Source organism: Pipistrellus hanaki, assembly GCF_964339955.1.
Source record: "Pipistrellus hanaki genome assembly, chromosome: 17".
Classification (NCBI taxonomy): domain Eukaryota; kingdom Metazoa; phylum Chordata; class Mammalia; order Chiroptera; family Vespertilionidae; genus Pipistrellus; species Pipistrellus hanaki.
The window spans coordinates 2055654-2079310 of NC_140519.1; the positions used below are offsets into that span (position 1 = coordinate 2055654).

General features: G+C 48.5%; 1 protein-coding gene across 3 annotated transcripts in view; it reads left to right on the plus strand.

The window, feature by feature from the left end:
• Positions 1-180: 180 nt before the first annotated feature.
• WWP1 (WW domain containing E3 ubiquitin protein ligase 1) overlaps positions 181-23657 on the plus strand; it is a 78669-nt gene continuing 55192 nt past the window's right edge. The window contains exons 1-2 of one of the 3 annotated variants that reach the window (XM_084864298.1): positions 181-230; positions 22457-22552. The gene's annotated coding sequence lies outside the window, so the exon portion shown is untranslated. Of the gene's footprint in view, positions 231-294; positions 464-812; positions 951-22456; positions 22553-23657 lie in introns of those variants that run through there. The other 2 variants (XM_084864297.1, XM_084864299.1) reach the window with 2 other exon arrangements.

The window sequence follows — 23657 nt, forward strand, 5'->3', positions numbered from 1 at the left end:
CCCCAGCCGGAAAGTCACGTCAGCGGCACGCGCCTCCCGCCCGCGGAGCCTCTCCGGGTTCCCTCTCCGCGCTCTGGCCCGCCCACGAGCGAGACCACACCCACCACGCCCAGGCCCCGCCCTCCACGGCCCGGGCCCCGCCCCCACGGCCCATTGGCTGGCGGTCCGCGTCCGCCGAGCGCCCCCGAAGACCGGAGGAGCGGGCTCCCCGGCGGCGGCGCGAGCCCCTGGTGCGCATGCTCGGGCGGCGGGTCCGCTAGCCGGCGGCGGGTGGCGGGCGGGGCGGCGCGCTCCCGGGAGGGGGTGCGGCCGGCGGGGCGGGACGGGGAGGAACGGCGGCCGCAGCGCTTCCGAGCGGCTGCGGGCGGCCTGGCTGCGGGACGGCGCCTGCGGCGAGATGGCGGTCCTGGGCGCCGAGGGCTGAGCGCCGCCGCGGGGACGCGCCGCAGCGAGGCCGGAGCTGGTGAGGACGGCGGGCGCGGGCGGGACTCCGAGGCCGCGCTCGGCCCAGGCGGACTCCGCGGGCGGGGGCGCGGGGCTGCTGGCGGCCTTGGCACGGGCCGAGCGGAGTGTCCCGGTGACTCCGCAGCGCGGCCATCGGCTGCTCACCTTGCCCCGGCCCCGGGGAAGCCGGTGCACTTCCTGCCCCCTAGGCGCGTCCCGGGAGGGGTGCCGGCGCCCGGTGTCACCGTCCCGCAGACTGAGCCCCAGCGCACCCCTCGCCGTGACCCGCCGGTCCGGTGACCTTGCAGTTTTCGCTGATCCTCCCCGACCCGGACCTCCGCCGTCCTTCCTGGACGTTCGTTTCCCTTCTCCCCGCCGCGGGGTTGGCGGTGCCTCCTCGGCCCACTCTCTGCCGGGCCGGAGGGACCTGCCTGTCCGGGGTCCGGACTGGGCGGTCTGTCCGGGGACGGGCTTCTCCTCCGGCTCGCGGCGTTCCTTTGCTGTGGGTGAGTTCTGGGTCTTGTGCAGCCCAATGTGCACAGGATAGGCGGTGCTTTACATGCTCGCGGTGGTGGCGGCGGTGGGGGGAGAGGTGATGTCTAAGTTGTCTCTCCCCCTGCGGAGTTTTTACCTGAAACACCCAGGGAGCAGTTTGTATGCAGGTTTTCGCAAGAGTTCACACTCATGTGTAAATCCGCCTTATCTGCAGCACTGAGTCTCTGTGCGTTATACAAGCAAAATGCACTTTAAAAAAAAGGCATTCTGTTACGTGTGTGACTGGTTTTTAGCCATCACGTTGTAAATTAGCTATCACTGGAAATGAGCACTTTTCACAAGTAGGTAATATTTTTTCAAGTTGAAAACACATTATTCAAGTATTGGGAGCTACTAAGCAGTGTGTAGTGTGGAATCATTCTTTCAGATGTAGCTTACTGACATTTTTTAAAAAAAATATATATATATATATATATTTTTTTTTTTATTGATTTCAGGGGGGACAGGAGAGGGAGAGAGAGATGGAAATTTCAGTGATGAGAGAGAATCATTGGCTGCCTCCTGCATGCCCCCTACTGGGGATTGAGCCCGCAACCCGGGCATGTGCCCTTGACCAGAATCGAACCTGGGACCTTTCAGTCCACAGGCAGATGCTCTACCTACTGAGCCAAACAGTCCAGGGCACTTACTGACATTTTCAAGTTTTCCTGGTTCAGCAGAGAGGAAGGGCTCTGCTTTGGAAGCCTGGGTGACAGGATAAAGGGACAGTCGTCTCTGCTGTTCACTCCGGAAGTCGGAGATGTCTTTTACTGCTTCACAGTAGGCACCTACTGTATGACTGTGTGGGTGTGTGGGTAAAGATAAGGATGAGGATGGTCACGGCCTTCAGGGATTAGGTAGGTGGGAAGACTACATACACATGCCTCATTGGTGCTGACGGGCAGCTAAGGGACCTGCAGAATTCCAATACACAGGCAGCAGAGCTCATGTCTCCCTCGGGAAGGTGGGGTTGCCTGGCTTCCGGAAGCTTTGTTTTAAGGATGACTAAGAATCTTGACAGGCCAGCAAAGGTCACTAAGCAGAGAAGGGATGAGGAGCAGAGAGTTCATACATTTGGGGAGACACAGTAATTGGATGGAACATCAAGTATTTGTACCATAGCGAGGGTGATAAAGCCCTAAGGAAAAGTGGACCCATTTGTGATGGTTTTGAATGCAGGCCAATGCCTTTGGCTTCGGTAGGTGGTGACTTTGAGCTGGGAATGTAAGGAGTAAAGCTGTTTCAAGGGGTCAGCAGGGCAGCTGTGCGGTGTGGAAGAAGTAGAGAGAACGTGGAGGCAGAAAGACCTGGTTGCTGTGGTAATAGGTAGTGCGAGCCTGAGCTGTGGCCATAATTATAGGAAAGGAAGGCAGGAAGGAAGTAGATTAGACAGAACTGATGAGAGAAAATGAAGAGTAAAAATAACTGCGGTGCCCATCCAGGCCGCTGGGGAATGGTGGTACCGGCGGGCACGTCCACAGCTTTCTCTTTGGCCGGCGGCTCGGCGGCAGCAGCTCCGGTCTGCCGGGCTGTGACCTGCGTGGACTAAAGGAATCTGCCGGAAAACGGCCGTGTGCACCTGTGTTTTCTGGTTGTAACTTCAGAGACTCTGAGGCTGCCTGAAGCTTAGCCGTGGCGCCGAGGCCAGGGCCGGCCTGGCAGCAGCCCTCAGAGCCGCTGGGCTTTCCCATAGAACTCCCAGCCCTCCCTTTCCCGCCGAGAGCTGCGGAGGCAGGCTGTGCCTCCCCTGCGGGCACTGTGCTGTGGTTTAGGTGGGCTTCACTAACGTGTTATAGAACTAACTAGCCCAAGAGGTTAAGTGATTTGTCCTAAATATTTCAATTAGCAAGTGGGTAAGATGAAATGGGAGTTGATTTCTTTCTCGTGTAAAGATGTTTGCAACTGATTCGCCATCCTGGGTGTAGTTATTGCCTTTACGTGACCTCCTCACTGAGAACTAGAGGTCCGTCCAGGTGCTAAGTGTGTGACTCTTGGCTCTCAGGCTCTCCTCGGACCGGCTGCGGCCCGCCTCGTGTCCAGGTGCCGGCGGGGAGGCTGAGGCTGAGGGGGCGTGTGGACAGCAGGTATCAGGCCAGTTTCCTCATTTCCATTGTGTCTCTGTCTGGACTCAGGAGTGGGGGTGGGGAGGGACATCAGTGAAATTAGAAGCTTTAAGAGCTTCTTTTCTCTATCCAGGTATGCCCTGCATAACTTCTGTCCTCCATTAGGAAGCCTTTACCAAGTAAAAATGTAAACTTGACAAAACAAACGAAGGGCGTTTTTCATTGGATTGTGTCCTTAACGCTCCCCAGTGTGGTTACAGCACAATCAATTAGTAAACAGTTGGCTTTTCTGCATCTGTAGTAATGTCTTCTTAGTAGAATCAGAAAAAATTATTACTTAGTATCTTCTATAGCTCTAGAAACTTTGATTCCATAATTATTAGAAAGAGGGGTCTTTTTACCCTTTCTATTAAAATGTGTAATTATGACAAGGCTCAGAAAGAACCGTAGATTGGTGTTGATGGCGGTATGCGTCCTGCGTGCCGGGTGTGACACCTGAAGGAGGAAGAGCACTGAGGAAGGCCGCCCAGAGCCCTCTGCGCGGCGGCAGGAGGCGGGTGCAGCTGGCCCCTCGCCTTCCTGAGGGCGCGCACGCTGCCGTCTGGTTCTCAGGACCACGGAGAGGAGGCGTGTAGGAGTGTCACGGCTTCTTAGAAGACACTGAGGCTCAAACAAGTTAAAAAGGTTATAAATTCAGAGTATCGGCTAGTCGGTGGGTAAAACAGAACGGCGTTATAGCCCATACTTCTGCTCCTCGGCCAGTGTTCTTTTCCCACCGACTCAGCAGCAGTGAGGGAGGCTGGGCCAGGATCTGGGTTACCTTTGTGGAATCCGTTACATTCTGTGCTGTGTGGATCTGAGCTTGTGTGTCTCCTCCTTCGTGTTAAAATGGTAATCTCATTGCAGTGCTTTTGGTAGGTAATTTTGAAATTTGTAAGAATTTATCACAAAATAGTTATCTTTCTGTCAAGAAAAAAGCAAAAGTTGATTTCTCATCTGGAAATATATACTGGTGAAAAGTAGGTACTGTATTAGTTTCCTTTAGAAAACGTGGATTTTAATGCAGTTGCTACAGGTGGAGTTTGTTCCTTTATAAAAGCCTGAAAAATTGGATTTTTAGAGCAAATAAATCAGGATCTGATTTCCAGAAGTCTATATCATGATATTTCATGATTTTTCCCATTACATCAAAAGCTTAGTCATTAAAAAATAATTTACTATTAAAAAACTGTTAGCAGAAGTTAAAGGGGGGGAGAATGGGAGACATCTGTAATATTATCAACAATAAAAGTGTATATTAAAGATAAAATAAAAAGTGTTAGTATATACTTCAAATTCGTGTTTAAACAACTTTTTGGGGAATAAATTATGTAAAACCGTAAGTTAAATAGTTCCTCATGTATAAGGAAGACTAGCCTTCGTCTCAACATTCCTAAGATCTACTGGTTCCCAGCACAGGCTGGTGTGCCCCTGCAGGTGGGCACTGCCAGGCGCGGGCCCGGTGTGGCGGTGGCACACGAGGCCTGTCCTGGGACTCGGGCTGGGGGAGACCCTGTCAGGAAGGGCAGAGGGCACAGACTGTATCTTCTGGGACTGGGACTGTTTGGAGTTACAGGGACAGGTCCGGCTCGGAGAGTCTGTGGGTTTGGTTCCAGACACCACAGTAAATCGAGTTGTAAGCTTTTTGCCGGGGGTTGGGGGGTCTTGTCTTCAGTGAAAACAACCCATGCAGTGAAGGGATGTGTGTCTGTAATGCACTCCTTTTCTCTGGGTTTTGAGAAAATTATGCAAAAACACAGGCATTATAACCCATACTTTCGTTATAACAATCCTGTGAGCGTTGTTTATTTATTTATTGCTATTTTACAAAACGAATGGCTGTAGACAGCCGCTTGTTTGTTGTTGTGTTTTGCTCGCAGCTTCACTGTCCAGGCTGCCAGGGAAGCAGTCTGCTGTGGTCACTCTGATGGACACACTCCGCTGGCTGCTCAGCAAGTGCCAGTCTCTGCTCTCTGCTTCTCTTCCTCTTGTACCATATAGTTTTTTAAAAAGTATTTCTTATTGATTTTTAGAGATTGGAAGGGATAGAGAGAGAAACACTCTATATGGATGTGAGAGCAAAACATCCATCAGCTCCCTCCTGCACCCCCCACGAGGGATTGAGCCTGCAGCCCGGTCATGTGCCCCGACCAGGACATGAACTCCCGCCAGCCTCTTCCTCATGGCCATGGCTACCAAACTGCTCTCCAGGGCGGGGGGATGAGGCTTGTACCATTCCGTCTCGTTGTCTCAGGCCCCGTCTTTCCAGAGGATGGCTGGCCTTACTTGGTTGCTTAGGGCTCACAGAGTGCAGCAGCAGAAGTAGCCAGACCTCCTTAAGCCCTATGCTTGGAACCATCCTTTCTGCCACATTCTGTGGGCCAGCCCAGGTTCAGGGGACAGAACCAGACGGGTGTGCGTCCCAGGAAGTCTGCGCCTCCCATAGCGGGGCTGCGGGGAACTCTGGGAGCCAGACCTGAGCTGCCTGTACTTTCAGTGCTTTGAACCTGGCCCTTAGGGAACCCAAGGAATACGGTGGTACCTGTCCCGTTCTGCCTGCCAGGTTTTCCTCCCTCTTCTCCACCACTTGTCTTCCTGTGGCCGTCACTCTTTCAGTCTCAGTAGCAGCTTTTATTCGGGTCAGGTTTTCTAAACGATGTTCGGGCTGGCTGGCATGAAGGAACCGAGTGTCTTGTTCTCATCACCCCTGAGCGCAGTAATGCGGCTACACATCACGCACAGAACATGGGTGCAGCTCCGGGCCCTTGGGAGCTCGTCATGCCCACGCGTGCAGGGCTGCCCATTTCTGAAGCGAGCACAGGGCCCTGACGGACTGAGAAACATGACCTTGTAAATAGGAAGGGCTGGGCGCAGAGCAGGGCCGATAGGGTTACGGACAGTCCTGGGCGTGAAGCCTTGGCTTCTCTAAGGAGAACAAGTCCTGAGAGCTGTTGGGTAGCCATGGGCATGAGGAAGAGGCTGGCGGGAGCCCCAGTGAGTCCTGGCTGAGGCGGTGCTGGCTGTGCAGCCGCCCCACGGGCCAGCAGGCCCTGCTCTCTGCGTTTGGCCAGTGGGGAGGGGTAGTCCAGTGAACTTACTTTATAAATTAGAACATACTCTGCCTTAAAAGTAGGTAAACCAATGGACCCTACCCTCACGGTTGAGGAAGGAGCCGCTGGCCTTGGTTAAGAGTGGTGGTGCTGCCCTCAGCGCTGCCTCCAGGCCCTGGCCTCACGCTCATCTTCTGGAAAACGTCAGAACATCTTTCCTGCTGGCTGTTCTAAGGGTTAATTGAAGTAATGTCAAAAAGCAGAAAGTATGGCCCCTGAAACATCAGCAGCCCATGGACCATTTCTGTTGCTTATAACTCCTTATAAATAAGGTGAGATTAAAGTAAGTCCACTCTTCCGGGATGTGCTCATTTCTCAAGGACAGTTGCTTTGGCGTGAGCAGAGCTGCGCGTTAAATCTCACCTCTTAAGAAGGACCTTGCCGAAGTGAATCTGAGAAAGAAACCCCATGTGGAGGACGGACAGGGGCGGGAGGGGAGCTGTGTAATCTGGCAGGAGGCACCGCGGACCCGTCATCACAGCCCACCGGGGTCATAGCCCTCCAGGTGTCCAGCCCTCCGGGGATCACAGCCCTCCAGGGGTCACAGCCCTCCGGGTGTCCAGCCCTCCGGGGGTCACAGCCCTCCGGGGGTCACAGCCCTCCTAGGTCACAGCCCTCCGGAGGTCACAGCCCTCCTGGGGTCACAGCCTTCCTGGGTGACAGCCCTCCTGGGTCACAGCCCTCCGGAGGTCACAGCCCTCCGGGGTCACAGTCCTCCGGGTGTCCAGCCCTCCGGGGGTCACAGCACTCCAGGTGTCACAGCCCTCCGGAGGTCACAGCCCTCCGGGGTCACAGTCCTCCGGGTGTCCAGCCCTCCGGGGGTCACAGCCCTCCAGGTGTCACAGCCCTCCTGGGTCATAGCCCTCCAGAGATCACAGCCCTCCGGTATCACAGCCTCCGGGGTCATAGTCCTCCGGGGTCACAGCCTCCGGGGTCACAGTCCTCCGGGTGTCCAACCCTCTGTGTGTCACAGCCCTCTGGGTGTCCAGCCCTCCGGGGGTCACAGCCCTCCGGGGGTCAGAGCCTCCGGGGTCACAGCCTCTGGGGTCACAGCCCTCCTGGGTCACAGCCCTCTGGAGGTCACAGCCTCCGGGGTCACAGCCCTCTGAGTGTCACAGCCTCCGGGGGTCACAGCCCTCCGGGGGTCACAGCCTCCAGGGGTCACAGCCCTCCGGGGGTCACAGCCCTCCGGGTGTCACAGCCCTCCTGGGTCACAGCCCTCCGGGGGTCACAGCCCTGCCGGGGTCACAGCCTCCGGCGTCACAGCCCTCCGGGTGTCACAGCCCTCCTGGGTCACAGCCCTCTGGGTGTCACAGCCCTCCTGGGTCACAGCCCTCTGGGGGTCACAGCCTCCGGGGTCACAGTCCTCCGGGTGTGTAGAGCGTGGGGATGGGTGAGTTCCCTTCGGGGTCTGCGGGGAGGTCCTTACAGCAGGGCTCACGAATTTCCCGTCTCACAAGTAGCCCGGGTGCACGCTCCTTGGAGAGTGCTGTTAGAAACTGGTCTGTCAGCTGCGGTTCTGTGCTCTCGGAGACACTTTCTAAGCTGTAGCACACGTGTGACACGTAAACAGAAAGAGATCTTAACACCTAAACTTCCAGATGTTTAAAGGGGCTTCAGGTGAGTGCTCAGCACCTATCCGGAGCCACTCCAGCCTGATGCCGGGCGGTTTCAACCAGCAGGCAGGGCGGCCTGCTCCCACAGCACCTGCCGCAGGAGAGACTCCTGGGAATGCTGATGTCCGCTTTTCACAGCTCAGACACAGCGATTAGATAGCAGATAATCTGCCTTTTTCTTCGCTAAGATAAGCTCCTCAGAAATGGAGGCTCTGAGTGAAGTGTCTGATCCGCGTGTGTCTTCAGATGGGAGGAGGTGGCGCCATGCTCCGTCTGCTGGGGGGCGCCACTGCATACGGGGCCTGGCCTGGGAGAAAGTCAGGAGAAACAGTCTCAGTTCTAAATCCATTAATGAAGGAGCCCTACAGCCTGACAGCCTGAAGCTCTCTCTGAGGCTTGCTGAGGACAGTGGTAGAGACAGTCTGTGTTGGTGTCACTTAAACCCTCAGTCCCGTGATCACAGCTGTCATTGCAATGGCAGATCTTCCAACTGGGGCTGTTAGTGGAAAAACTTAACCTATGTTTATAGCAACCATGTTTTCACGGCGTTAGTACATTTTGTGGTAAAAACAACAACAACCAAAAACCATGCCAACCCCTGCCTCTGTCTCACTGTGAGTGGAAAGGATCAGTTGGCATTGGTTTGAGGAGCCATTGTTTTGTGTGTTTACACTGACTTTGTGGCCAGTGCTCTGGGGAGAAGACAATAAAATCAACTCCCCTCTCTCTGTCCTGTGAGTGGTGAAATGTGGTTTGATGTTTAAATGTGAATGCCCAGAATGGTGCTCAGGAATTTCATTTTCCTGGGGTAAAAGTTTTGGTCATTACAACTTTTTAAAAACTTTCTTTGTGATAAATTTTCCTTTAAAGTGTTGGCTATCAAAAGAGCTTAGGTTTTACATCATCCTGTGCACCAAAAGGTTGCTGGTTCGATTCCTGATCAGGTCACATACCTAGGTTTCTCTCTTTCCTCCCTCTCTCTAAAAAAATCAATAAAACATATTTAAAAATAAAGTGCATAGGCTTTAAAGTAGACAAACCCAGTTGTGAGTTCTGGCCCTCAGCTGAGCTCAGTCAAGTACTTTTTTAGAAAAAGCCCTTGTTTTAGCATTTGTAGGCAGTATTCACATGTAAAGTGGTAGTAAAATGATCTGTTGTGTGCCTTAAACCTGGCACTCGGTACTCAATAAATATTCACTAGGATGGGTTCATAACAGCTTGTCATTGATGGCAGGCATATTTCAAGATTATTATTTCTTACGATCAGAAAGGGAACACACTCCGTATGCGGTGTTACTCAGCATCCAGCAAAGTCTCGGCAGCATCCTGCGCTTCCCTGGGCAAATGTTTAGGTGGGTAAATAAGAACATAGAATATATATTTCCGCCTAATAAGTTATGAAGGAACTTGAGTTTTTATAACTTTTGGGATTTTATTGGATTTGTGGTTAAAGGATTGTGTTCTCATATTTCTACTTTATTTTTTAAAATATATATATATATAGCTCAGCATTTCTTGTTTTTGATTTTGGAGAAGAAGGGAGAGATAGAAACATTAATAATGAGAAAATCTGTGACCCGCTGCCTCCTGCAGCCCCACACTGGGATTGAGCCTGCACACCTGGCATGTACCCTGACCGGGAATTGAACAGTGACCTCCTGGTTCATAGGTCAATGCTCAACCACTGTGCCATGCTGGCTGGGCTCTACTGTATTTTAAACTTGAGAAGAAATGCTTGAGGGAAAAAGTATTCTAGGAGTAAAATTTTGCCGTTTAATTGATTTTCTCATTTTGGGAAGTTTGTGTTTTGAATTATAAATTTGCCTCTAAGATGTAATTTTATACTTAGCAGCATGCTTTAAAGTTCTTAGGAAGAGTATTTGTAGATAGTAAATTAACACCGTATGACTGCTACTTGAGTAGCTTTAAAATACCTTGAAATTATGTATTTATAACAAAAACTTCAGCAGTAGTGTAGTCCTCTCAGGTGCCCAGTGTAACTCGGACCTGACTGCTGCAGACGTGGGTCTGCAGCGTGGCCAGCTCTGCCGTCTGTGTGGGCGTGGGGAGGGGGCCAGGGCTGGGAGGAGCTAGGGCCAGAGTGGGTGCCCAGCCAGGGGAGTCGCCGTCCAATGCTGGAAGCAGTGCTGGCTTCCCCACTTGTCAGCATGCTCGCGCTGCGACAGCAGGGTGGCGTGCACGCAGCTGCTGGAGGTGGAGCCTGGACCCAGGGCTAGGCCTCTGACAGCCGTGTCCCCGGCACCTCACACAGCACGCTCTGCTCTTCCAGGGCGAGGAATTGAAGGCGAGCAGGATTCCATGGCTACTTAATGCTGGCAGGTTAGAATTCTTAATGTATCTGCAAACGCCAGGAAGTGTTTGGGCGACCAGTGCCATGCAGAGGACAGTGACTGGCCCGCAGGCCTGACATGAGCGCGCCTGCCTTAGCCCTGCTGCCGTGGCTGCTGTGGCTGCTGTCTGCCATCCGGAGGCAGCCGCATGGTGTCTGAGAATATCAAAACACTGGAAACTTGGGATTTGAAGGAAAAAAGTCTGGTAAGCAAAATTATGTCCTTAAAATACCAAACTTAGAAACAAATGACCTATTACTTAGGGAAATGTTTGTGTCGTTTTGAAATATGAGATTGTATAAAGTAATTACATGAAGTTTGATCTTTGCAAAATAAGTATGGTATGTTGCCCCGTGTTTTTCCCAGAACACATGGAAATGATCTCTTAAACAATCCCTCCAGCTGACCTCCTCTCCCTGTTCATGCGCCAGCTTTCACACATTATCTTTTTAAGGCTACTTGTTCTCTCTCAGCCATAAGAAAAAGCCTTTCCAATGACTAGCTCTCAAAGCCCCACAAAACCACCCTTCTGTGAATCCTTAAGTGGGAAAATAAGAGAATAATAACATGTGACTGATGTGGCCAACAGTGTAAGGCCTGGGTTTAGCTCAGCATTTCTTGTTTGACAGTCTGTTTTCAGTGCAGACGCAGTGGAAAGAGCGTTGGCTCTGAGCCCAAGAATTCTGGGTTCAGAATCCCGAGTCGCTAGTTTTGTGGCCCTGGGCTCTTTGAGTTCCTGAAACCCAGTATCCCTGTCAGTAAGAACACTGAAGACCGAGGGGAACGGTTGGCATTAGAGATTGTTTCTTGGTACAGTAGGAACGCAGTAAGTGCTCCTGTTGTTGGAGTCCGAGACCTGACTCAGACTCCAGGCTCAGGCAGGCTGTGTTTCTGTGTCACGCAGACACCCACGTGCGTGCGGTGCTCTCAGACAGGGCGCTCCGTTGTCTGGGAGGAGCCACACAGCTCTCCCACATGTCACTCCAGTGGGTTCCGTGTGTTTGAAACCCGCATTTTCGGATCTCGGTGTTACTGGAAGCTTCTTAACTGACTTGCAGCACAGAGTGGGAAACTGTTGTCTACTGAGCATCACTGAGGCTGGGCGAAAAGTACCAAATGCAACAATACTTGCTTGGAAAGTTTTGGTATTTTACTATTGTAAACATAGTGCTGCATATTATAAGAAATTGAGGAAATTATAGCAAATTAGAATGAAATGATCTGATTCTCATTGCTGATACCATTTTGGCATTATTCTCCTTTGTTGATATAAATAAATTTTAGTATCCTTTTGAAACAAATAGAAATCATCTCACTAAGTTAACAATAATTATGAAAAATAAAGTTCAGTGCATGACAAGTAAAAACATAGTATTTTACTTTTTTATTATGACCTGAGGAGGAAGGTGATGGAGCAGGAAGTGAAGGAGAGATTAGTAAGATAAAAGACAATAATAGTGTCAAGTCCTGCATTTTTGTTTTGTATTTAGGGACCATATCTGTTTACCTTTAAAATTAGAGTAGTTTCTGCCGAAACCGGTTTGGCTCAGTGCATAGAGCATCGGCCTGCAGACTGAAAGGTCCCGGGTTCGATTCCAGTCAAGGGCATGTACCTTGGTTGGGGGCACATCCCAGTAGGGGGTGTGCAAGAGGCAGCTGATCGATGATTCTCTCATCGACGTTTCTTACTCTCTATCCCTCTCTCTTCCTCTCTGTAAAAACTCAATAAAATATATTTTTTAAAAAAATTAGAGTAGTTTCTGCTAAATTTGATAAACACATTTCCCTCCTCGCTAATGCTTTCTAGTAAAGTACAGACATTTTTGACAACCCTTACTTACAATGAAGGAAAACTTGTTTTTTGGAAAGTTGGTCCAATGTATTTAATTATATATATTTTTAGAGATGCATTTTTTGAGCAACATCACCATCTTGTGGCTTTCTAGAATATTGTTGCCCGACTTGTGTTTTCCAACCGTAAGCCTACATTGCTCTGATGTTGGCCAAGGGGTCAATCAAGTTCATAATGGGCAGTTCTTACTGTAAATGGAGAGTAGGGAGTAGAAAATAAAATTATTTGTACACTAGGATTGCAACGTTGTAAGAAAAAATGTGTATTGAGGAAGATCATAGTATAAAATGAAAGCAGTTGTGAGTTAGGTTGTGTGATTATGGATGATTGCCACTATTTCATGTTTTCATGAAACATGCAGTGATTTTAGTCAGCTAATCCTAATCTAGGAAGTACCATGTGCTTTGTGCTCTATTCATTCTTTTAAAAATATATATATATTTCTTTATTGATTTCAGAGAGGAAGGGAGAGGAAGAGACAGAAACATCAATGATGAGAGAGAATCATTGATCAGCTACCTCCTGCACGCCCCCTACCTGGGATCCTTCAGTCCGCAGGCCAGTGCTCTATCCACTGAGCCAAACCGGCTAGGGCTCCATTCATTCTTTTAATAAGGTGACCCATGCCTGAGAATTCAGATGCCTTACCAGCCAGTTAACAAGGCTGCTTTTGCCTAGCAGTGTTATCTAAGCTGGTAACTCTTGGAGGAGTATTTTCTATATGAGTTTCATACCTTTTTCCCATCTTGATGACAATTTTAAACAAACAAACAAAAAAAGTCAATTTGAGAAGTATAGTAGTTCATTGAACAAACCACCTACAAGTAAATGAGGCTCTTTGGCTGAAAGCCTGTTTGTTTTGAGATTCGGTTGGCACCAGGAGTCCTTCATTAGCAGACATGTATCAGACCCTTGTGGGCACCAGGCTGTGAGGAGGCATGTCGATGCAGTGGTGAGGATTTGTGCTATACTTTTGAAATTTACAATTAGTATGCAATGATGAACACAAAAGTTGGATTGGGGATTCTGGATAAAAATAGGTATAATTTATTAAGTGTTTACTATGTGTCAGGCCCCATGCCAAGTGTTTTTTCTCTGTCAGAAGTTTCTTTTGGAACTTTGCTCTGATTTTTGTGGGAGTATTGCACATGCACATACATAAGTATTTGTGGCAGTGCTGAAACATCTCTGGAGCAGCAGGTTTCCTTGTACCATGCGAGTGTTTCATCTGGTGTAGGTCTGGCAGGCTGCTGTGACTTGGTCTTGACAGCTCACCAGCGTTTACCGTGTTTCAGTGGGATCATTTGTGCTATGTTCTAAGCAGCCAGAGTTCCCCAAGACTTTTATAAAATCCAATTGATGTAGAATTTGGGGATTAGTATATGACTTCTGAATTATTTTGAATAATTAGGCTAGAGAATGTCCCATGTCTTATGAAATTTTCTCTTGTTTATATATTGTACTTTTGGCCATTTGAGTATTTAATAAGTCAAACAAGCATTTTATATAACATTTATCTTTTACTTTTTTACTGGATATTTTTGTTTGTTTGTTTTGAATTTTTAAATCTTATTTGTTGAGAGTATTACAGATGTCCCCTGTTTTACCCACTGCTGCACCTTCCACCTGGTTTCTGCCCCACCCCAAGCCGTCTCCACCCTATTCTATGTGTCCATAGGTAAGATCTTTAGTTATTCTCTTCCCAACCCCTTCCCCACCCCCTTCCCTCTGAAATTTGTTAGTCTTTTCCTTGCTTTCATGCTTCTGATTCTATTTTATTCACCAGTCTATTTTGTTTGTTAGATTTCTTATTCGTTTATTTTGATTTTTAGATTTGTTGATAGATATGTATTTATTGCCATTTTATTGTTCATATTTTTTATCTCTTCTTCTTAGCTTTCTCTTCATCATCTTCCTCTTCTTAAAGAATATCCTTCAACATTTCATGTAATACTGGTTTAGTGGTAATGAATTCTTTTAGCTTTTTCTTGTCTGTGAAGCTCTTTATCTGACCTCAATTCTAAATGAGAGCTTTGCTGGGTAGAATAATATTGGTTCATCACTTTGACTATTTCTTGCCACTTCCTTCTGGCCTGCATAGTTTCTGTTGAGAAATCAGCTTATAGTCGTATGGGTACTCCCTTGTAGGTAACTGTTTTTCTCTTGCTGCTTTTAAGATTCTCTCTTTGTCTTTAGCCCTTGGCATTTTAATTATGGTGTATCATGGTATGAGTCTCTTTAGGTTTCTCTTGTTTGGAACTCTCTGTATCTCCTGGACTTGTAAGTCTATTTCTTTCACCAGGTAGGGGAAGTTTTCTGTCATTATTTCTTCATATAGGTTTTCAATATCTTGCTTTCTCTCTTCTTCTGATACCTCCATAATATGAATGTTTGTACACTTGAAGTTGTCACAGAGGCTCCTTGCACTATCTTCGTATTTTTTTTTCTTTTTTTCTTTTTGCTCTTCTGAATGGGAGTGTTTTTTGCTTCCTCATATTATAAATCATTGATTTGATTCTTGGTATCATCTACTCTACTGTTGGATCCCTGTAAATTTTTCTTTATTTCAGTTAGTGTATGCTTAATTTCTGACTGGTCTTTTTCATGTCTTTGGTATTCTCATTAAGATCCTTGAAAGTCTCATGAAGATTCTTAGATAACCTTATAACTATGGTTTTGAACTTTGTATCCAATAGTTTGCTTGCTTGCATTTCTTTCATTTGTGACATGTTTCTTTGCTTTATCTCCACAGGTTGGCTGCTTCCCTGTGTTTGTTACTACATACACAGGGAAGCAGCCAACCTGTGGAGAACTGCTATATCTCCTGGAATTGGTAGAGTGGCCTTGTATAGTAGGTGTCCTGTTGCTGTCTGGTACCTCCATAATGTGAACGTTGGTACACTTGAATTTGTCCCTGGGGCTCCTTACACTATCTTTGTATTTTTGTAAGTCACCTGAGCTGGGCACTCTAGGTGTGCCCCTGTGTGGGCTATATGCACAGTCTTGTAGTTGAGCCTTGATTGTTGTTGGCATCACTGGGAGGAGTTGATTGACCTCCAGGCCAATTGGCTGTGAGGACCAGCTGCAACTACCGCTTCTGTGCAGGAAATACCCCTGTAGAGCAGGACTTGCTTCAGTGGGGCTTTGGTGCTCACTGAGTGTGTCACTTATGGATGTGTAGAGTTGTAATCTGCTGTGGTCTGAAGCTATCCACTGGGTCTATTGACTCTAGGACTGTGGTCGGCAAATTGCGACTCACGAGTTATATGTGACTCTTTGGCCCCTTGCATGTAGCTCTTCCACAAAATACCACGGCCCGGGCGAGTCTATTTTGAAGAAGTGCCATTAGAAGAAGTGTAAGTTTAAAAAACTCGGCTCTCAAAAGAAATTTCGATCATTATACTGTTGATATTTGGCTCTGTTTGAATAATGAGTTTGCCGACCACTGCTCTAGGGCCTCCAGGGAAGTGCAAAGTTAGCCACTGTCTGGGGCCACCTAGCAGGAGCTTCAGAGGGATATGTAGACAGCTGCTATTTGCTATTCGTTTTGGGCTTTGAAGTGCCCAAGAGAGGCCTGAGCCAGGACATCCATTCATATAGAAAAGCAGCTGGAAACAGCTTGGGTAGGGTTGCAAATTGGATGGGGTAGGGCCTCAGGGAATCCCCAGCATGGAGCAAACAGTATATTACAGGCTGATAAAGACTCATATATGGCTGTCAGCCCTGCAACAGCCGAGGTCCAAGCATAGGATCAATGACCCCTGGGAGCACCCCAGTTTGGGAGAAAGTTTCTCCCGAGTTCCTACCTGATGCCAGACAATCCAGTTCTTCCCTGAGTGTGTCTGGGTCCTCCTCCGACACTGGAGCTTGAAAGAAGCAGGACTGTGTAAATTTGTGCACGGGCCCTTTAAGAGGAATACCTGGGATTCCAGCAGCCTCCACAATCCACACTGGTTTTTACAGCCTGTAGTTGCGGGGACTTCTCTTCCCAGCTCTAGAACCCTCAGCTGGGTGTCTGGTGTGGGACTGAACCCCTTGCTCCTCATAGGCAGCCTCTGCATAGACTCTCCCACACATGGATGCTGGACCAGCCTATTCCACGCTTCTGCCCCTCCTACCATCTCAGTGTGCTTTCTTCTTTACTTCTCTAGTTGTAGGACATCCATTCGGCCAGCATGCAGGGGGTTCTGCATGATAGCTGTTCTGTATTTTAGTTGTAATTTTGATGTGGTTTTGGAGGTGGCGAGTACCAGTATTTACCTATGCTACCATCTTGGTTCTCTTCCTAGCATCCATCAATCCATCTTCTGGACATATTTTTATTGAGCATTTATTTTGGGTTGTGGATGTGAAATCACATTGGTTAGGTGGCAGTGTACTTTGAGGTCAGATGGGAAAGGGTATAGCTGGTTTATAGTCTCATTTGTGCAGGATTTTCTTTATAATATTTTAATTTTATTGAAGTTTTAGTTCTATGCTATATACATACATTTTTTTTTAAATCACCCTACCTCATTTTGTTGGGCTGTTTTATTAATTGTGAATCTTCTTTTAACACATTTATTGTATAGTTAGTAAAGACTGAACACTGGGCTAGGGGCTGGAATTATAAAGATGAATCCTACACCCAGAGGTGGGTTAGCAGGCATCAGAGCCCCCACACAGCCAATCCTGCTTCCTGGCATCAGCCTCTGCACAGCAGCTCCTCTGCTGCAGTCACAGCTGTCCCTCACAGCCAGTCAGCCTGAGCGCCACTCTTTCATTGAGGTGTCAGCAGTAATCAAGGCTCAGCTACAGCAGGAGGGCACACACAACCCACACAGGGGGCACATCTGTAGCACTGACTCAGTTGACAGGCACATAACCACTGCCCTCCCCCCCCCCCCCCCCCCCCCCCCCCCCCGCCATCTGCCAAGACTGGGAGATGTAGCACATCTTCCTAATACATAGAAACAAACACAGAGAGCCCCCCAACATGAGGAGACAAACATGTTCCAAATGAAAGTACAAAGCAAAATTCCAGAAAAAGAACTAAACAGAATGGAGACAAGCAATCTACCAGATGCTGAGTTCAAACACTGGCTATAAGGATACTCAATGATCTTAGCGTGAACTTCAACAAAGAGATAGGAAACATGTAAATAGAGATAGAAAAAATGAACCAGTCAGAAATGAAGACTATAATTATTGAAGTGAAGAATACATTAAGAGGAAATCAACAGTATATTAGATGAAGGAGAGGATCATATCTGCATTTTGGAAGACAAGGTAGAGAAAACACCCAGTCAGAACAGCAAAAAGAAAAAAAAAAATTTAAAAAAAGAGGATAGTTTAAAGGGCCTCTAAGACAGCATGAAGCCTACCAGCATTTGCATCATGGGGGTGTCAGAAGGGATTGAGAATCAATTTGAAGAAATAATGACTAAAAATTTCCATAAACTGACGAAGGGAAAAGATATACAAGACTAGGAAGTGCATAGAGTCCCAAACAAGGTGAACCTAAAGAGCCCCCACCAGGATACATAATGAAAATGGCAAAGGTTGAAAACAAAGAACCTTAAAAACAACAAGAGAAAAGCAGTTAGTTGCTAAGATTGTCAGTTTATTTCTCAACGGAAACTTTGTAGGTAGAAGAGAGAAGCAAGAAATATTCAAAGTGATGAAAAACAGAAACTTACAACCAAGATTACTCTATCCAGCAAGGCTGTCATTTAGAATTGAAGGTGAGCTAAAGAGTTTCCTAGACAAGAAAAGCTCAAGGAGTTCATTACTACCAAATGAGTATTACAAGAAATGTTAAATGGTGTTCTTTTAAGAAGAAAAAAAGATTAAAAAAATTATAATAAAATGGCAATAACTACATATGAACAATTATTTTAAATGTAAGTATTAAATGTTCCAATCAAAAGACATGATGGCTGAATGAATAAGAAAACAAAACCCTTACATATGCTGCCTATAAGACACATTTCATAAAAAGACTTATACAGACTGAAAGTAAAAAGATGGAAAAAGATGCAAATGGAAATGGGGGGGAAAAAAAAGTAGTAGCAATACTTGCATCAGACAAAATAGACTTTTAAACAAAGGCTATAACATGAGACAAAGAGGGACCCAGCAAGTCCACTTTTGGGAATTTGAAGAAACCCAAAACACTGACTCATAAAGGCCTGTGTACCCCATGTTCATTGCAACATTTACAATAGCCAAGATATGGAAGCAATCCAGGGATCCATCAATAAAGAAGAAATGGAATATGACTCAGCCATAAAAAGGAGTGAAATCTTGCCTTCTGCAATAACATGGACCTAGAGGGTATTTTGCTGAGTGAAGTGGGTCAGAGAAAGAAAAGCCATGTGATTCTACTGATATGTGGAATCTAAAGAACAAAACAAACAACAAACTTACAGAGAATGCTTGGATGATTGTCAGATAGGAGAAGGTTAAAGAACTGAGTGAAAAAGGTGAAGGGATTAAGAAGTACAAATTGGTGCTTACAAAATAGTCATGGGTGTGTAAAATATAGTATAGGGAATATAGTCAACAATATTGTAATAACTGTGGTGTCAGATGAGTCCTAAACTTATCAGGTGAACACTTTATAAGTTATATAAATGTATAATCACTATGTCGTACACCTAAAATTAATATAATATTGTATGTCAACTGTAATTTAAAAGTTGAAAATTATTACAAGATGAGTCGAAATAAAGAAATGTACAGTATAATAGGCAAATAGATAAATAAGCAGGGTTTCAGTGTTGTGAAACAGAGCCGCTGAGGAGTGCAAAACTGGAACTGGAGAGCTGACATGAGCTGCGAGCAAAGAGGATGAGAAGTGTTGAGGAACAGTGAGGAAGTTAGCTGCCGGAAGTTAGTGGACGCAGTGACGAAGGTGTTATTAACCATGGGTTATTAAGGCAGCATAAGCAAGGCTTTTAATTGCAGTGAAGAGCACATGATGATAATGCAGATGTTTGTTCATCTCATAAGGGCAAGAAATTTATATTCATTTTACCACTGATGGAGTAATCTTGAGAGCAAGGAATTCACCTGGTTTGGAAATGGTTCAAGATCGGCAGTAAAAGGTGCATCTGGAAAGGGACTGAGGTTTAGAACCCCTAAAAGATACGACAGGCGGTGGCAGCGGGCGCTGGGGAGCATGTGACGGGGTCCTGGGAGTCGCGGCCGTGCCTGCTGACGATGCCACAGACCCGGCCCGAGAGGAAGCAGGCTCCGCGCAGACCGTCCCATTTAATGATAAAACCAGAGCAAAGCAGAGGCTGGAACCGCTGGCAGCGGAGAAGAGAGAACACAGAGTGAAGGGAGGAGAAGATTCATAAAAAGTAAAAGCCAAAAGGGAAAAGAAGAAAATTAATTCAAAAAAGGAAAAGGGGGGTGGGTTCTGAGTTTGAGGATGAGGAATGGAGGAACTTCTGAGCAGCACATGGCTAATGAAGTTTTAAAAAGGCAAAACCACTGAAGAAGAATTAGAGGAGGGGTTGCTGACGAGTGCCCAGGGTCCATCAGGAGGCGAGTTTGGGGACCTGAGAAGTGGAGGGGACAGCTGACTCTGGAGGTGAGCAGCGGGTCCGCCCATGTGGCAGCCGCCGGCAGCGCCCTTCCCTGCGATCAGGACCTCGGCCTCAGCCCACGGCTGCGGGGAGTATCTGAAAAACTGCCTTCTGTTGAATAAATTGTATTTCCTTCTTTAAAAAAGTATTTTAAGAGTTGATTTGAGCCAGAAGCTATTAGAATGGAACCAGGACCCCTGCGCCAGAACGGCATGAGCTGTGCCTGGAAAAGAGGTGCAGAGACGAGGCCTGGGTCTGTAGGAGGAGGAGTGAAAACAGCCAGAGGTTGGGGAAGTTAAAAGTGCTTACCGGTACCTCCTCTGGCTGTAAATCGGGAACTGAGAGGGATACAGAAGAGTGGGTATTCGTGCTGACGTAGGGAATTTGGCATTTTGAAGAGAAGAACACTTTTTGTATCAAAAATACTGCTGTGATTCTCCTTGAGGTGCCATAAATCTGTGCTAGAAGGAACTTGGAGGTTGACTGAAAGTGTAGAGAGAGAGAGAAAGATGAGGTCATTCGGTCTTATGGTCAGATGGGCATTTTTAGGTTAAATTAACCCCCCAAACTGCAGTCGGAGGCGAACAGCACCTGGGAGTGAGGCGAGAGCTCCTCAGGCACAGAAGGCGCTGCGGGGAGGGTGTGCTCTCCACCCAGGGCCCTCGGAGGGAGCTTACCCGGAGGGGCTGCTGCGCTTCACACTGAAGACGATTAGCTGGTGACGATGATGCAGAGGTCAGCCAGCTTCCACCGAGACAGCGAACGAACACCTCGGCACACAGACCTCGGCCCCGAGCTACGTGCAGGAGCAGTGGGCTAGAGGCTCAGGAAAAGGCCGCGGGAGGTGGGGCTGAGGGATGCTGACATGGAGAAGAACTGCCCTTCCCCTGCTCCCTCCAGGGCCCTGCGGAGGGAAGCAGGTGCTCATAGACCAGTGGCGGCGGTGCCAGGAGGCGCTGCGGGGGCCATGGCACCTAAGGGCTGCGGGCAGGGCTGCGGGCAGGGCGATGACCGCCTGCGGGTGATGAGCGGGCTTCTCCGCTCCAGGGCGGGCGCCGGGCTGGGCAGGGGCCGCGGAGAACAGGAGGACTGAGTGTTGTAGGAAGCGCAGGCGGTTCTGAGGGCTGTGTTGGCCCACTCCCTGCTGCCGCCTCTTCCTCCTGCCACATGTCCCATAGACCCCGTGACGAGCAGTCCCGTGTGACATCCAGGCCTGTGACGAGCTGTGACAATAAAGTTCCTGCTTCTGAATATTTAGGTCATGCAGCTGAGGCGAATCTGTCAGAACTATGCTTTATTATAACAGGGTTCTAGAAACATCTCTGAGATGCATCACAGAAGTTATCTACCCCAGCGGTTGCCAACTGGTGGTCCGTGAGGTTGGCGACTGCTGGTCTACAGTTAGAGCACTCCACTGTTCCTAGGGCTACCAAGTGCCCACCCGCTGAGCCCAGAACTGTGGGGTTTCCCAGGCCACAGGGCTGAATGGAGGGCGGGGTCTGTGTGAATCAGGGCACACTGGCCCCCTCTTGTTTCTTGTCCCTTTTTAAAAACTCATTGAGATGACCAACAGTAGCTTTTTAGAAGTGTTCTCTAGATGTAGATGTAACAGGCCTGTATTGTTTAAAGTGAAATTCCCTACTTTGAGCTTATGTTTTTGTGAAATACTTTCTGCTTTCAGGTTGCAGAATCTTGGGTGCCTAGGACAGGGCAGGCTGTGGTTCGTCTCTCTGCCACATTCATTGGGTTTTAAATTGCATTTTGTTGATGCCATAGCATTGCCTAAATGTAGGCTCTAACCTGGCTAAGCTTCTCCAGCACCTGAGCTGTGCCAACCTGTTGCTTTCTTGAGAGGGATCCTGTGGATTAGCATTGTCTTCTGGACTCAGCCTAAGGCCCGGACGCGGTCTCCCACCATTTTTGTGTTCTTGCCACACCCCTGTGCAGATAGACACGTGACAGCATTTCTCTGGCTTCTCCAGGCGCTAACACTGCATAGTGTGCAGAATGGATCAGATCTGCTGTTTTTAAAATGTTGCTTCTCACTTACTAGTAAGAATGACAACACAGGCAATTGAGATAAGTCCTGTAAGTGAGGATTTGATCGTCTGTAACTGAGGATCTACATTAGGGCTCTCTAGTCTCTGCAGTTGCATATTAATATTTTCTCTGGCATTTTTAAAGGGTTGAGTTGGATGTAATCAGCTTACACATATATAGCCGTATGTTCTGGGTATAGGTGATGACCTAAATTTATTTGGATGAATAACCAATTTGCATAAAGTCTGTTAAAACTCAGGCTTTGTTTTTTCTTTTCCACACTAGGTCACAACTGTTAAGTGGCAGAATTAGAAATGAAATCCAAGTAGTCAGACTCCAGAGTTGGCTCTTAAAGCTCTGGGCCAGTGCTTCCCGCAGCGCACTCCTCCCAGCCCTCACTGGGACGGGTGCCATCAGCCCCCAGGTGGTGGGCGGGCATTCTAGTCTCTCAGACCTTCTCTGGCCCTCAGCTACCCCGGTCTCTGGTCAGAGGTCTGTACAAACCCTCGGGTTTTGTTCACACCACCAGTGCTCTGGTTCAGATGAATTCCTTACAGTGTAACCTACTGCTGCCAGGTTCTTCTGAACACGCTTGTGGGCGTCGAAACCATCGCTGCCTGTCAGCTACCTCTGGAGGAGCTGTAACCCTCCGTGTGGGGCGCCTTCGTGCCGCAGAAACTCCTGTACATTTGTCACCTGTTTGCCCTCTGTTGCTCTAGTCAGCCTTCTCATTCCTGAGGTTGGATTACCCACTTTCCCTGGGCACCCCAACGTGCTGCTTTACGTTCACCAGTTTCAGTATCGGCTGCACTGAACGCTCTCTCTGTTTGCAGGTTCATCTCTGCACTGGACTATGAGGCCCGTGGCAGGAGGAGTCGGGTCACACTCATCTCCAGATCCCCCGCATCCAGTGCAGTTCCCGGTGCAGAGTGAGTGACCGTGTCTAACCGCCAGACTCCACACGTCTAACTGTACCTGTGCGGGCCTAGCAATGACCTTGTCCTGGAAAATAGGGCTGTAGACTTGCACTGCTTCTGCGCCTGATTCCCCTGGGTGAGACAGCAGCGCCCCCTCACACAGCGCTGTCGCCTGCTCAGATCCCAGAATGTCTCCAGTGGCCCGCTGCCTACGGGCCACACCCCTGGGCGTTGTGAGTGAGTGTGGGAACCGGGTTGAAATAACCATTTTAGTTGCGGTGTCTATCCCCTTTCCAGGAAGGTGGTGCGTTTCTGAACCATGTCTGTCATGTCTGGCAGTTAAAACCACAGCTCCTGGTCACCGCGGCTGCCCTCGTAGCAGGCCTCGGGGCGAGTGAAGGGAGCAGCAGCCTGGGCGGGAGCTGGGGACCAGCAGGAGAGGGAACGGTCCTTCACCTCGCTGGCCCGGACTCCCAGTCTGCAGTGCTTTATCTTTATTTTTTGTTAATCCTCACCTGAGAATGTTTTTTCATTGGTTTTTAGAGGGAGTGGAAGGGAGGGGGAAAGACACAGAGAGAAGCAGTGATGTGTGAGAAATGATTGGTTGCCGGGGATCAAGCCTGCAACCAAGGTACGTGCTCTTGACTGCAAATCAGACCTGGGACCCTTCAGTCCATAGGCCGGTGCTCTATCCACTGAGCCAAACCAGCTAGGACAGTGGTCGGCAAACAGCAGCTCGGGAGCCACATGTGGCTCTTTGGCCCCTTGAGTGTTCTAACACCACTTCTTCAAAATAGACTCTCCCAGGCCGAAAACCGACTTCTGCTTATGGACCACGACGTTTCCATCCCGCTATCCCTGCGCGCCCGCACGTGGTATTCTGTGGAAGAGCCGCACTCAAGGGGCCAAAGAGCCGCATGTGGCTCGTGAGCCGCCGTTTGCCGACCACTGGGCTAGGACCTGCACAGTGTTTTAGACCCTGGGCGTGTTTGCCTCTCTCTGCAATTACCCTCTGTCTGATCCACTAGTCACGCCCTCAATTCTCTTCCGATCTCCCACTGCACGCGTGTCTTCGCCTGGCCGGCCGCAGTGCTTCAGGAAGGCGTGTCACTCTCCA